The sequence below is a fragment of the Cnephaeus nilssonii genome (genome assembly GCF_951640355.1).
Source record: "Cnephaeus nilssonii genome assembly, chromosome: 4".
Taxonomy (NCBI): Eukaryota; Metazoa; Chordata; class Mammalia; order Chiroptera; family Vespertilionidae; genus Cnephaeus; species Cnephaeus nilssonii.
The window spans coordinates 70,094,846-70,108,731 of NC_137075.1; the positions used below are offsets into that span (position 1 = coordinate 70,094,846).

The 13,886-nt window shown below is 42.6% G+C and overlaps 1 protein-coding gene across 1 annotated transcript in view; it reads left to right on the forward strand.

Annotated features, from left to right (window-relative positions):
- GNG2 (G protein subunit gamma 2) overlaps nucleotides 1-13,886 on the forward strand; it is a 110,658-nt gene that overhangs the window by 42,497 nt on the left and 54,275 nt on the right. The gene's annotated exons all lie outside the window — the stretch shown is intronic.

Genomic DNA, 13,886 nt, shown 5'->3' on the forward strand with positions numbered 1-13,886 from the left:
TGTCTCTTGTCTTTTTGGTAGTAATCATTCTAACAGGTGTGAGGTAGTATTTTGTGGTTTTGATTTCCCAGATTTTAGTGACATTGAGCATCTTTTCATGTGCTTATTAACCATTTGTATGTCTTTTGTGGAGTAAAGTGTATTCAAGTCCTTTGCCCATTTTTTATCAGGTTTTTTTTTTTATCATTCAGTTGTAGGAGTTCTTAAATATCCTGGATATTAACCCCTTATATGATTTGCAAATATTTTCTCCCATTCCATGAGTTGCCTTTTCTGTTCATTGTGTCCTTTTATGCACACAAGTTTTTAATTTTGGTGTAGTCTAATATATGTGTTTTTTTCTTCATTGCTGTGGAAAATATTTTTCTCTCACACACATAGGAAGTTATAAAAATGTATTATCTACTTAAACACATGGAAGTTTTTAGTAAGAAGTTTTAAATTAACCCTGGCTGTTGTGGCTTAGTTGGTTGGGAGTTATCCAGTGCAGCTAAAGGTTGCCCGTTTGATTCCACATCAGAGCACATGCCAGGTTGTGGGCTCAATCCTAGGTAGGGGACATGTGGGAAGCAGCTGATGGATGTTTCACTCTGGCACTAATGTTTCTCTCTCTCTCTCTCTCTCTCTCTCTCTCTCTCTCTCTCCCTTCCTTCCTCTTTCTAAAAATTAAAAAAAAAGATATCTTAAAAATAAGGAACTAAGAAATCAGAAATTATATCATCATGTCATATTTTGTGACCATAGTATAACTGACCCACAAATAGTTGTAATAAAAATAACTATCCTATCTAATAAAAGAGTAAAATGCAAATCGACCATCACTCCAACACACAAGATGGCCACCCCCATGTGGTCAAAGATGGCTGCCCCCATGTGGACACAAGATGGCCAACACAAGATGGCCGGCAGGGGAGGGCAGTTGTGGGCAATCAAGCCAGCAGAGGAGGGCAGTTGTGGGTGATCAGGCCTGCAGGGGAGGGCAGTTGGGGGTGACCAGGCCTGCAGGGGAGGGCAGTTGGGAGGGACCAGGCCTGCAGGGGACAGCAGTTGTGGGGGACCCAGGCCAGCAGGGGAGGGCAGTTGGGGGCAATCAGGCCTGCAGGAGAGGGCAGTTGGGAGGGGACCAGGCCTGCAGGGGAGGGCAGTTGGGAGGGAACCAGGCTGGCAGGGGAGGGCAGTTGGGGGTGACCAGGCCTGCAAGCGAGGGCAGTTGGGAGGGACCAGGCCTGCAGGGGAGAGCAGTTGGGGGGGACCAGGCCTGCAGGGGAGGGCAGTTGGGGGCAATCGGGCCGGCAAGGGAGCAGTTAGGCATCGATCAGGCTGGCAGGAGAGTGGTTAGCGGGTGATCAGGCTGGCAGGAAGAAGCACTTAGGGGCAATCAGGCCGGCAGGCAGGTGAGCCGTTGGGAGCCAGCAGTCCTGGATTGTGAGAGGGATTGGATCGGGCCTAAACGGGCAGTTGGACATCCCTCGAGGGGTCCCAGATTGGAGAGGGTGCAGGCTGGGCTGAGGGACACACCCGCCCCCCCGCCCCATGCATGAATTTCGTGTGCCAGGCCTCTAGTATATAAAATAATTTGGTTATAAACCAGCAGTACAACAGAAGAAGTATATTATTTCAAGATTGCTCTATTCTTCATTTCTTTCTTCCCTGGGATAAAGAAACTGTTAGTTGGATAGAGAAGAGAAGGAGTCTGCTGCGTTTGAGAATGGGAAGAAGGAAACAGATAGTATTTTGGAGTACCTGCCAACTGACAGGTGACTTGCATATGTTATTTTATTAATTTTTTGGTAGGCCTGCGAGGGAGGCATTATTGCTGCCAGGTCATGGGCTAAGACTCAATCCCTTGCGCAAAGCCACAGACTTTCTGAGCAGCAGAGCTGGGATGGGACCCCAAAGCCTATTTTTTTCTGACCCATCACCAAGTGAGCTAATAGTTAACTAATAGTTAACCAATAGTTAATAATTTCAGTTGAAATATTGATCAAACAGTTCATGGAATATAACAAGATTATTCTAAAAATAATTGGTAAGAATTAACTTTAAAATTATCAAGGAAAGAGAAATAATCAAGGATGATTAAACATGTATTATAATGTCTCACAATTTAAAATGGCATGATAGAGAATTAAAAAGGGAAACAGATTATTGCGGCAGAACAAAGACCTCAGGAATAGTCTTCATACACTTGGGCTTTCATATATAACTAGAGGCCCGGTGCACAAAATTCGTGCATGGGGGAGGGGTGTCCCTCAGCCCAGCCTGCACCCTCTCTAATCTGGGACCCCTTGGGGATGTCCAACTGTTGGTTAAACCAGCAGTCAGACAGCCCTCTCACAATCTGGGACTGCTGGCTCCTAACCACTCGCCTGCCTGCCTGCCTGGTTGCCCCCAACTGCCCTCCCCTCCGACCTGGTTGCCCACAACTGCCCTCCCCTGCCGGCCATCTTGTGGCAGCCATCTGGTGGCAGCCATCTTGTGATGACGTGAGGGCAGCTATCTTGTGGCGGCCATCTTGTGATGTCACACAAGGGCGTGATGCCACCTATGCTTTTATTATATAGGATACTCTGAGCTTACACAATCATCAGGGGAAAGTGACTCATCATTTTATCAAGGCTGAGTTTACTATTAATCCATATTTAGAAAAGGTCATAGACCAAAGGGCCCCATGCTAGCCAGAGGTGCATTTGACCAGAGGTGTATGGGTGTGTGTGTGTGTGTGTGTGTGTGTGTGTGTGTGTGCATGTGTGTGTGTCTGTCCAGATTTGAATACTTCAGTGTGGGACATCCAGGCTACAATTTGCCAGAGAATCTACCCTTCCTTATAATCCTCATCTTATCAAAACTGCATTTCTGTATCTGCCTGGCCCCTTTGCCACTGAAGCTGTGACTTCTGATGTACACTCATTCCAGGGGAGGGATTCTCATATAGTTGAGCATGCATCAGAATCACCAAGAGGTCTTGTCAAACAGATTGCAGGGCCCCACCCTCTGAGTTTCTGACTCAATAGGCTTGGGGTGAGGCCCAAGAAGCTGCATTTCTAACGAGTTCCCAGGTGGACTGTAGTCCTTGGACCTGAGATAAGGACATAAATTGAGAGTAAGCACTGAGAGACTGTTGTATACAGATCATGTATCCTAGACATGTACCCTTGAGACCTATACAATCCTATTACCTAATGCACTCCAATAAAAATAAAAAACAAACTATTTTGCAAGTATAAAAAGAGAGAGAGACTATTATGCTTTTAAAGGAAATTATTACGGAGTAGTTTTGATGTTTGGATTCTATTGAATCTGATCATAAAATGGGTTTACATTTATTATTATTTTTTATTTCATTTTTCTAGAAATATATTTTTATTAAACTTTATAAAAGCATTGGTCCACAGGGATTGGAAATGAAAAACAAACAAGTGAACAGAAAACATATCCGCAACCACTGACCAGCTAGCATTTCCTTGGTGGAATCACGTGATCTGAGGTAGGCCACAGCCTGTCAGCCTAGAAACTTGAGTTCAGAGAGGAACCAGAGTCACAACACAGACACACGCTGTCAGGCTCTACAAAGAACTGGACTCTAAAACCACAAGCCAGTGACAATTTCTCAGTTTGCAAGGAAAAACAAAACTACCAACTGGGTGGGTTACTCATGTTGGCCCGACACTGAATCATTTCTTTGCCTGGGAAACCAACTTATAATCTGGAGGTTACCCCATGAGCATGGACATGTCAAAAGGGGAGCTAGATATACGGCTTGTGTGTTGGTGACAGCAGGCTGTTAACCTACTGAAGGCAGGGTACAGCTGCTGAGTGGACCCTACATCCCCTAAGCCTAGAGCTTAGATGGATGGACATTTACGAAGGAAGCATCTTTTGCTGGTCCACCAATTCCCTTCCTGATAGGTGATGGAATTAATTCTGCCAGGTCACTGCCATCAATCTAGTCAGCCCTCTGGAAGTAATTCTGTCTTTGACGATGTCTTGGCAAATCTCCATTGTGAAGCATTAAGTTATGATTGTCAAAGTCAATTTTGAAAAATGTTAAGAACATGAATTTTATACAGATACACAGTGAGCACATCAAAGATTTAATGAACTCGTTAAAGGAAACAGTGAATAAAAAACCTAATTAAAGAATACAAGGAGTATGTATATAGTCACTGAAATAGTATTGCCAAGTTACATACAAAACTAGTTAATGCCCCATACGGTTGTAAAGGCATAACCTTTTGGGTTATTTTTATCAATCAAATAATGTGCATTTCTAGCAGAAAAAAAATAGTCTGTAATTTATCAGTCTTCTACAAGTGAATGTCTAGCTTTGCAGGGTCTGGGCCCTAATCAATAGTAAATTAAAAATCTGGCTGTCTACAGCGTCAGATGAAGTTGGGCAAGCTCCTAGTATGACACCAATAGGGCACACAGTAGCCTCTCTGCCTTATTTTTGAGTTTCAGAATATTTTTCTTAACAAACTTAATAGTTTTACTCTCAGAGAGCAACCTTATTTCCTTATTTCGATGTTCTCTAGAATAGGGTAGAGATAGGTCTAGGGAAAATCAGAGTGACTTGGCCTTAAAGGGATTTGGATCTATTGGTTGTCTCATTGCTGGAAAGAGTAGCTCAGTATTTAAATGCTTTTATTAACAGACTTTGGAATTTGTTTATACAGGTTAGATATTCAACCAGTGCGTACAGCTGTGGAGCATTTAAGGATGATTCCAATGTGTCCCCACATCCTGCCAAGTTGACCACCTAAAATACTTGAGAATGTGTAGGATCAGTTATCTAAGCAGGTGTCAAATCTGCAGGAATTACATTTCTGAATAATCATTTCATATAAAGCATGCATTATGTGTTAAAATACTGAAATGTTTTCATATCAGTTAGGAAAGAGAAATTATCTTGTCATTGGCATTGTAAAGTATCTAATGATGTCACCCATCGGTGGCCCTGGAGGTGGTAATGGACCTGGGAGGGGTGCCAGCACAGATACGGGTAGCCCCAGCAGCCACTGAGTGACCTGGGAGGCAACAGTGGAGGCGTGTGCAGCCTCCGCAACCTGCCCTAGAGCTGCCTGGAGTTGGCAGGGCAGCAAAGCAGGCCCAGGCCCTCTGGGTGGCACTGGGAGCCAGACATACACCTGTTGTGTGTGAAAAGCCGTCAATATGCCCAGCTGCACCAAAGATTCTAAATATTTAATGTCTGTCAATATATGGTGAAGTCATTGATGTGGTTCTTATGGGGCATCACTTAGCTAGGTAACAGCATCATCACAGCAAGTGATGTAAAAATCAACAAGTGATTTGGAAATTTCAAGAATATTTTGATGAATTATTTTCTCCATAATATTTCACTTGTGAATATATTAGGATGTCATTAATTCATAAAATAAAAGGAATATTAAATATATTTTGGTTAAATATTTTGGCTTATTACATTATCTATTAATATTTTTGCTTGCCAGTTGTTAAATAGTTTGAATATGGTTCATTTCTGGCTATATACAAATTGAAAATATTCCGTCAAACCATTAAAACTAAGAAAAAATGAATGGCCATATAATAGGTAAAGAATTATTATTTAAATATACATAATAAAGTGTTTATTCAAAGCTAAAAAGACGCCATAAAGCTCCAATTGCATTTTAATAAGGCAGTTTAGGTAAAGATAGGCAGAGGAGAGGGTCCCCAAAGGCAGGGACACTATTTGAAGTGAGCTTGGCCTCCTGGTCACCTGGAAGAGATTGTGAAATGTTAATCGGCGAAGTGAATGACTAAATCTGTATAAGAAAAAGCTTTTTATCCTCACCAATACTTAAGTAAATACAAACTAAACCAGTCATGAGATATAATGTCATCCTATTAAGTTAGTGAATTTAAGAAGTAAAACCAATGCTGGAGAGCCTTCGGGGAAAGGAGAAAGCTGTCACCACTTCTGAAAGGACCTAGTTAATTTACTACTAGCCACCAGGGATGCTCAGCTTCTTTGTCCATTTAGAGGATTCAGCCTCCGGAAACAACATTCAGGAAAATGAAAACTTTCTTTAAAAATGTTTATAGTAGAGCTACTTTTAATAGCAAAAATGGGAAGCAATCAAAATATCTGTCAGCTCAGTGGAATAGTATGCACTTGTTTAAAATGATACATGTGAATGTAACAGAAGTTTAGACGAAATCTTAACTAAAATGCATAGTCTGTCTGCAGCCATGTTTAAAAACAGCACATCTACCTCTTGGATGAAATGCTGTTGGGTGTCATTGTTATTAAGTTTCCTTGCTAATGAATAAATAGATATTCTTAAAGAAAAACTGACCTCCCTTACAGATTCCTAATTTAGAAAGTCACTACAGATTATTATTAGCACATTAAAATTTGACCCAGATTTTATTTTCCCAAAACCAAAGATTGTTTTCTCTCGGCAATTTACTTTACTCCTCACAGATAAACTTCATTCAGACGTGAGTTATAGTGCTGTTGGCCCCTAGGTCAATGTTAATGAATCAACAATATATATTAAATAAGGTGTCTTTAAACAGAAACACACATAAAGCAAGGTTATGTATTGATCCATTAACCAAATGTTATGACCAAAGACTCCCAGGAACCTAACCCTATATTTCTAAGTGCAATGCTTCAGCATTTGCTAATTCAGCGTTTGCCGCAACTTTACAGAACATACCTATCACGAGTAATGAGAATAGACCATATGTGGTTTCAGTAGGGGCATAGACAAGTGTTCACATCTGGTTGAGTATCTCTGTGATCTTCAAAACCATTGGCAAGGCAGAAAAAAAAAAACCCAACTGTTTTTATAGGCTCTTGTTTTTACTACCCCATTGCAATGAACAGACCTTCAAGACTTTCATTTTTAATGGAGTTTTTCAGATCCTTTATTCCCTTTTTTCTTCTAAGACAACAAAAATATTATTGTTTAAGCAATGGAGATCAGCACAATAAATCCTAAGAAAATGGTAGGAACCTGATACCTCCAATATTTTTACTTATGTCCCCACAAGATCAGAGGTTAGTAACTACTACCAATTCTATGGTTTGGGAAGAATTCAGATAGTGATATGATGGCTGTGACCCAAATCCTAATCAGATAGCCCATGCTGGACATAAAGACTCAAATCTATGTTCTGTTCCCTAGTTCTACCCACTGTGGGCATGATTAGTTACCAGGAGTCAAGTTTTTCCATAGAAGAAATTTATCAAAAGGATATGTGATGCTGACCAAATCTCTGGGAGAGCTGAAGAATCTTGGAGGATGGTTTGTCAGAAATAACATCCAGCCCTGGCTAGTGTGGCTCATTTGGTTGAGCGTTATCCTGTGTACCAAAAGGTCACCGGTTCTATTCCAGGTCAGGGCACATACTCAGGTTGTGGGTTCTATCCCTGGTCTGTGTGCATGCAGGAGGCAACTGATTGATGTTTCTCTCTCACATCTCTGTTTCTCTCTTTCTCCCTCTCCCTTCCTTTATCAATAAGAACATATTTTTTAAAAAAGAAATAACATCCAAATCATACAGAACTGGTCTAGAGAAGACTTAGGGACATTGGATTCACTTTCATTACCTTTACCTTTTCACTTTGAACCATAGGCAAGTTCAGAAAGAATAGAAGCCAAATATGTCACAGAAATGGGTAACCGATAGAGGGGGTATTCCTTGGTAGGGTGCCTTCAGATATGACAGAGACTTAAGACATACAACATTTTCCTTCAGCCTTCTAAGCAAACTTTATTTCTGTCACTAGTCCACTGAAGTTTCTAGACTCTTCCACATGAGGCAGGAGCTTCTATTCCCTGCCTTTCCTACCATGTGGCCCTCAAGGGCCCCGCTCTGTTCCTTCTTTCCTCTTCCTTCTTTATTTACTATTCCATATAACTTTTTTGACATACTAGGAATTACAACAATATGGTACATTTTATGTACCATACTTAATGTAAATGAGAATGCTCTTTTTGTTTAAAATATATACTCTGTAATGCAAATTTATGCATAAAGCATGATTTGCTTTAATCAATGCACTGAATTTTCACATTCAGGGAGTGGGTAGAACTGAATTAGATTGCAGCTACGTTTCAGTGGAGAACGAGAAAGAGCAAGTCTTTTTGAAATAAAATTTTACAAATCTCAGTAATGGAATATTATATAATGGGAGCTATACTTTTCATTTCCATTGATTAAGAAAGCTATTAATTGAAGAGTACTTTTGAACACATTTGCATTTGATGTATCATGCTGTCATCTACTTATATTTGGAAAATAGAAGAACACATATATATTGAATATGTTTTATATGGAGCCCGTTTGAGAACCCCTTGCAGGGACTTCATGATTTTTTTTTTTTTTTACTAAGCCACACGGGAGACGCAGGGTGACAGTTCCTACATTTTGCGCCGGCTGGCAGCCACTGCCCAGGCTCCTTGGACCACGCTGGCAGCGAGTTCATGGTGCCTTGGCAGAGATTGGTTTCCCCGGACATGCTGACCATTCTCCCTGACCTCCCATTGATTTTTCAGGTGGTGGTTCATACCCAAGTTGTATTCAGTTATACAAAATGTACCGTACATGTGCAAGCCATTTTGAAACAGAACATAAAAGCCGTTCCTAGAACTACTTGAACAGATGCTTATGGCTGGATGAAAAGCTATCGAAAATAAGAGTCTCGAGTGGAAACACACCAACACTAATAGCAGAAAAGACTGGAACAACTATGGAAGCTCACTCCCCTCTCGACGTTATGCAGAATGAATCTACTTATGAAAGGAGTCCATTTCTTCTTTCATCAGAGATCCCACTGAGCAAGGAATCCTGGGCTGCTTTTTCAGCCGATGTGTCCTTTTGTCTTTGTTAGGGATGTTCTCTTGTGACATTGACTATGAACCACTGCCTGGGTCAGGAAAAGTAACAATTCTATTGGGTCAGATTAAAAAGGCAGAAGTCTTTTAAAAGGCACACGGTTTTAATTTGAAAGTTTGAGGCCAAATCAGTTCCAGGTGCCCTTATCTCTGGTGTCTGCCCTTGGATTCAGTCCCTTTCCCCTCCTCATTGGCGGTCCCTCCTGAGGACAGAACACAATGCCCTATAGTGACTTTAGGCGCTGGTGTTTACCAGTTTGAGGTTGGTGCAAAGCAGGAACCAGTGTGAGACTGAGTTTAGAGCATAACGATGGTAACTTTAAAAGGCTGTATGTACAATCTAATGAACAAAATAAACTGAGGAACAAAATAGAAACAGGCATGGGTACATGGAACAGACTGACGGCCGTCAGAGGGGAGGGGAAGGGGGCGGTGAATGAAAGAAGGTGAAGGGATTAGCCAAAGGACATATATGCATAACTCATAGACACAGACAACAGTGTGGTGATGGCCAGAGGGAAGAGGGGGCGAGGGCTGGGTGGAGGTGGACAAAGGGAGGGAAAAAGGGGACATCTGTAATAGTGTCAACAATAAAAATAAAGTTTAAAAATAAGTAAAAGGCTATATGTGCAGATTGGGGAAAAGGCACTAAAAAGTATATACTGGTAGTGGATCCGGTCCTGTATTAGTTATCTATGGCTACATAAAAAACTAACCCAAACAGTGTCTTCACACAGCAGACGATAATTCTCTAACAGTTTCTGTGGTCCCAGGGGTCGGCTGGGTGGCTGTGGCTCAGGTGTTCTCTGGAAGCTGCAGTTGCGGTGTCAGCGGGGGCTGCAGTCATGGGAGGCCTGGCTGGTCGGGAGGATCTGCTTCCAAGCTCATCCGTGTAAGGCGTTGGCAGGAGGCCTCAGTTCCTCGCCACAGGGGCCGCTGTACAGCTGCTCTCACGTGGCTTCCCCCAGAGCCAGTGATCTAGGAGGGAGAAAGCCCGAGATGAAAGCCATGGACTTTTAGAACTAACTTTAGAAGCAACAAGCCATCATTTCTACCACATTCTATCGGTCAAACAAGGGTGTGGATACCAAGGGTCAGGAATTATTGTAGGTCATCTTGGAGGCTGGCTACCACAGTCCCACTGACCAGCTTTTCTAGAAACCATGGAATGGGTTAGCAGTATTCTTTGTAAGTCTGGTGCTGTATCTGATGACAGCCTGTTGATCAAGTGAATAACAATGACTTTTTCAAAACAAATTTTATGTTTTTGCTTAAAACTGTAAACTTGAATATTATTCAATTGAAATAAAATATAGTCACAAAGCCTGTAAATAATAGGTAATAGTGTACAATGTAGAAATTAAAATTTTCATGTAAACTTATAACCATAGTTAATAACATATCTATATATCACTATAAAATGCTAGAGGCCCAGTGCACAACATTCGTGCATTCGGGGGGGAGGAGGGTCCCTCAGCCCAGCCTGTACCCTCTCGCAGTCCAGGACCCCTCGGGGGATGTCCGACTGACAGCTAGGCCCACTCCCCGCACCCTGACCACCAAGGGGCAGCTCTTGCATTGAGCGTCTGCCCCCTGGTGGTCAGTGCGCATCATAGCAACCAGTCATTCCACCATTCGGTCGATTTGCATATTAGCCTTTCATTATATAGGATACTTAATGAACACTATACACTATCCTGAATCTTTTTCCTTTTTTAAAAATTTTATTTTATTGTTTAAAGTATTACAAATAGTAGTACATATATTTCCTTTTTTTTTAACAGTATATTGTGGATATCTTTCAATGTCAGTATATAAATTAAATTTTTATTATCTGCATATTCCTTTATTGAATGACAGTAGCAAATAGAATAACTGTCCAGAATTGTCTAACCAGTCCATACTGTTGGACAGTTACATTTTTCTCCCATTTTTAGACAAAATGAGAATCATGTTTGAAGTATATCTGCTGTGTAAGAATTCTTCAGGGTAAAATTTCAAAGTGAATTATTGAGTGAAGAGTATGTGCATTAAAAATTTACTAGATATTGCTGAATTGTCTGCAAAAATATTGTACTTACACTCTTCCCAGTGGTGACAAAAGTGCCCCAAACACCTGGCTTCTAATGACACACCTTGCTGCCATTTTGTAGGAAGGCATATGGCATTGTACTTGGCAGAGAAACCTAAGACAAAAAAGGGGAACGGCCAGTGTGGCTCAGTGGTTGAGTGTCGACCCATGAACCAGGAGGTCTATTCATTCCTGGTCAGGGCACATGCCTGGGTTGCAGTATGATCCCCAGTAGGGGGCGTTCAGGAGGCAGCCAATCAATTATTCCCTCTCATCATTGATGTTTCTATCTCTCTCTCCCTTTCTCTCTGAAATCAATAAAATATATCTTTTTAAAAAAGAAGAAGAGGGAAAAAGGCTGTGGTGAGATCAGAGTAACATCAGAGAGAGTGAAAAGGACCCTGTGAGTGGTTGGTTCTAGGCGGCTGCACCCCACCAACCCCCAGAGTTCTGCATGCAGCTCGAGCCCAGGTGTGGCTTCTTTGCCTTCAGTATGAACATTGGGATGTTTACCCAGCTTTCCTCCTAGCGAAATAACTGATGTCTTCAGGTTTCTATGCATCAGTGAAGGCAGTCATAGCCTGGATGTGAAGATAAGCGGATTGCAGCAAGCCAGCTTCGCCAGTTCTTTCCAACAGCCTGCACAATTCCTTCCTGAAAATCTCACGATTTCTTTGCCTGACACCTTGGACTCAAGGTCCTTTAAATAGCACACATCGTGTCTGAGAGAAGTAGTACATTGATGTCAGCCACTAATGTGTAAACAAGGTTAATATTTCACATTATTTGATGAGACCATTCATTAACGCATGGCTTCATTCGATATGTAATAACTATTGAATACCCACTGTAGGCTAAAAGCTATCATAGGCTCTGGGTATATAATGGTGAGACCAAGCAGGCACCAACATGGAGCTGCCAGTCCAGTGTGGGAGAGGGACAATAACCAAATAATCACAAATATATAGTTACAAACTGTAATTATGTCTACAAACGAGCAGTATTTTAGGGACCCAGGAAAGTGTAAATCTAAAGGATGAGTTTGAGGGCAGTAGGAGAGATGCTGGGAGACCCAGGCCAGGCAGAAAATAGCAAACAGCACGCTTGCCAAGACTTGAGGTGGGAAGCAGTTTTTTCAGAAATGCTGAAAATAGCCAGAGGGGATCATAGCAAGAAATGAGGTTGGAGAAGGGGCTGGGAGCCAGAGCAGTCAGGGCCTACATATTTTGCTGGAAGAAGCAGTTTGTAAAAAAGGAATTCAGGATTTGGGAATGTTCAAAAGGGCAGGTACGAAGGGCTGGGGGCAAAGCGGTGGAACTTGGGCTGGAAGGATGAGATGTCAGCCGGGCAAGACAGCCCCAACGGCTTCATTAGCCACGGACCTCCTTCCCCTCATTATCCACCTGGGCTTCCTGGGGCAGAATGGCCTTGGCTGGGACCCATTGTTGCACCGGCGCACACTCCAGGGCCCGCACAGCCTTGCCAAGGCCTACCTTTCTACCCTCACAGACTTGAAAGTCTGTGCCCCACTTTGCCTTTCAGCCGCCTGGGAGGCTTCCAGCAGAAGTCCATGCCCCATCCTGTTAATTGAATTACAGAGGAAAAGGCCCTAGTGCATTCAGCAAACCGTAATCCATCTCCACGTTACCTTTCAATGTTGAATGTTTTAAAAAGCCCACTGCGCACGCCTCTACAGCAGCCCTTAATTGGCATAATATGGGTCACCTGTCTACATGGAATTAGCTGTGGAGCTTCCAGAACAACCTACTTTCCCTCCCTTCTGCCTTTAGTTCTTGAACTTAATGCATCCCTGCTGCTCAAGTCAGTTCTGAGCCATTATTTAACAAAGAGGTGTACAGCTGAGAGCTGTGCTGCTTGCTTCAGAATGTGCCCAGCAGTGCCATTGGGGGAGTGAGCAGGGAACCGGGTCAGGGCCTTGGGAGCTGGGTCAGGGCCCTGTCAGTGCTGCTCACCAGGATGGTCAGCTCAGCTTTTACAATCGTGTGAAAGAAAAAGTGTAAATGGCTTGGTGCCATGATTTAATGTTTCATGCTCTTAAGGTCAGGCTTGATGAAAACTCTGTGTGTGTGTGTGTGTGCACACGCGTGTGCGCGTGTGCGTGTGTGTGTGTGTGTGTGTGTGTGTGTTTGGGAGGGGGAGATGCATGAGAGTAAATTGGTTAAGGAGCAGGATGTGAGAATGAAATAGTCCCTGAGCATGAACTTGGTGTTGCTGTGTCCCGATTTGGGAAGCCTCAGAGCCGAATGGCTGAGTATGTGGCCTTGGAGACCCGCTGCCTAAGCTCAAAACCTGGTACCACCACTTACTCCCTGGGGAATTCTGGAGAATGAATGAACTTATTTGAGCTTTATTTTCTTTGATGTAAAATGGGAGTAATGATAGTTTTCTCTCATGGAGTTTTTGTCAGGATTAGAAGGTTTGAGGCAGGAAAAGGCCTTTGTAGAACGTAATTATTTAGTAGATTTAAATATAGCTAACAGGGCCAGGCTCTGTTCTAGGTGCCTTAAACATATTAAGTTATTTAATCTCCACAAGACCCCAGGAGGTATATGCGATTGTTCTTATCCCCACTTCCCAGATGGGGACAGGGAGGCACAGAAGTTAAGTAACTTGCCCACCATCATCCAGCTAGTAGATGCCAGAACTCAGACTCAGCCTTGGATGGTGGGGCTCAGAGTCTTAACCACTTTGCTACACTGCCTCTCAGCCATATAGAAATGTTAGCTTTAATTATTGCTGGGAGAGGGGGGAAGAAAATTGAGGTTGCTTTGGCTCAGTGGTTAAAGCATCAGCCCATGGACTGAAGGGTCCTAGGTTCAATTCTGGTCAAGGGAAGATACCTCAATTGCGGGCATGTTCCAGTTGGGGTGCATAGAGGAGGCACCAATGATGTGTTTATCTTTTTCTCTCCCTCCCTTCCACTC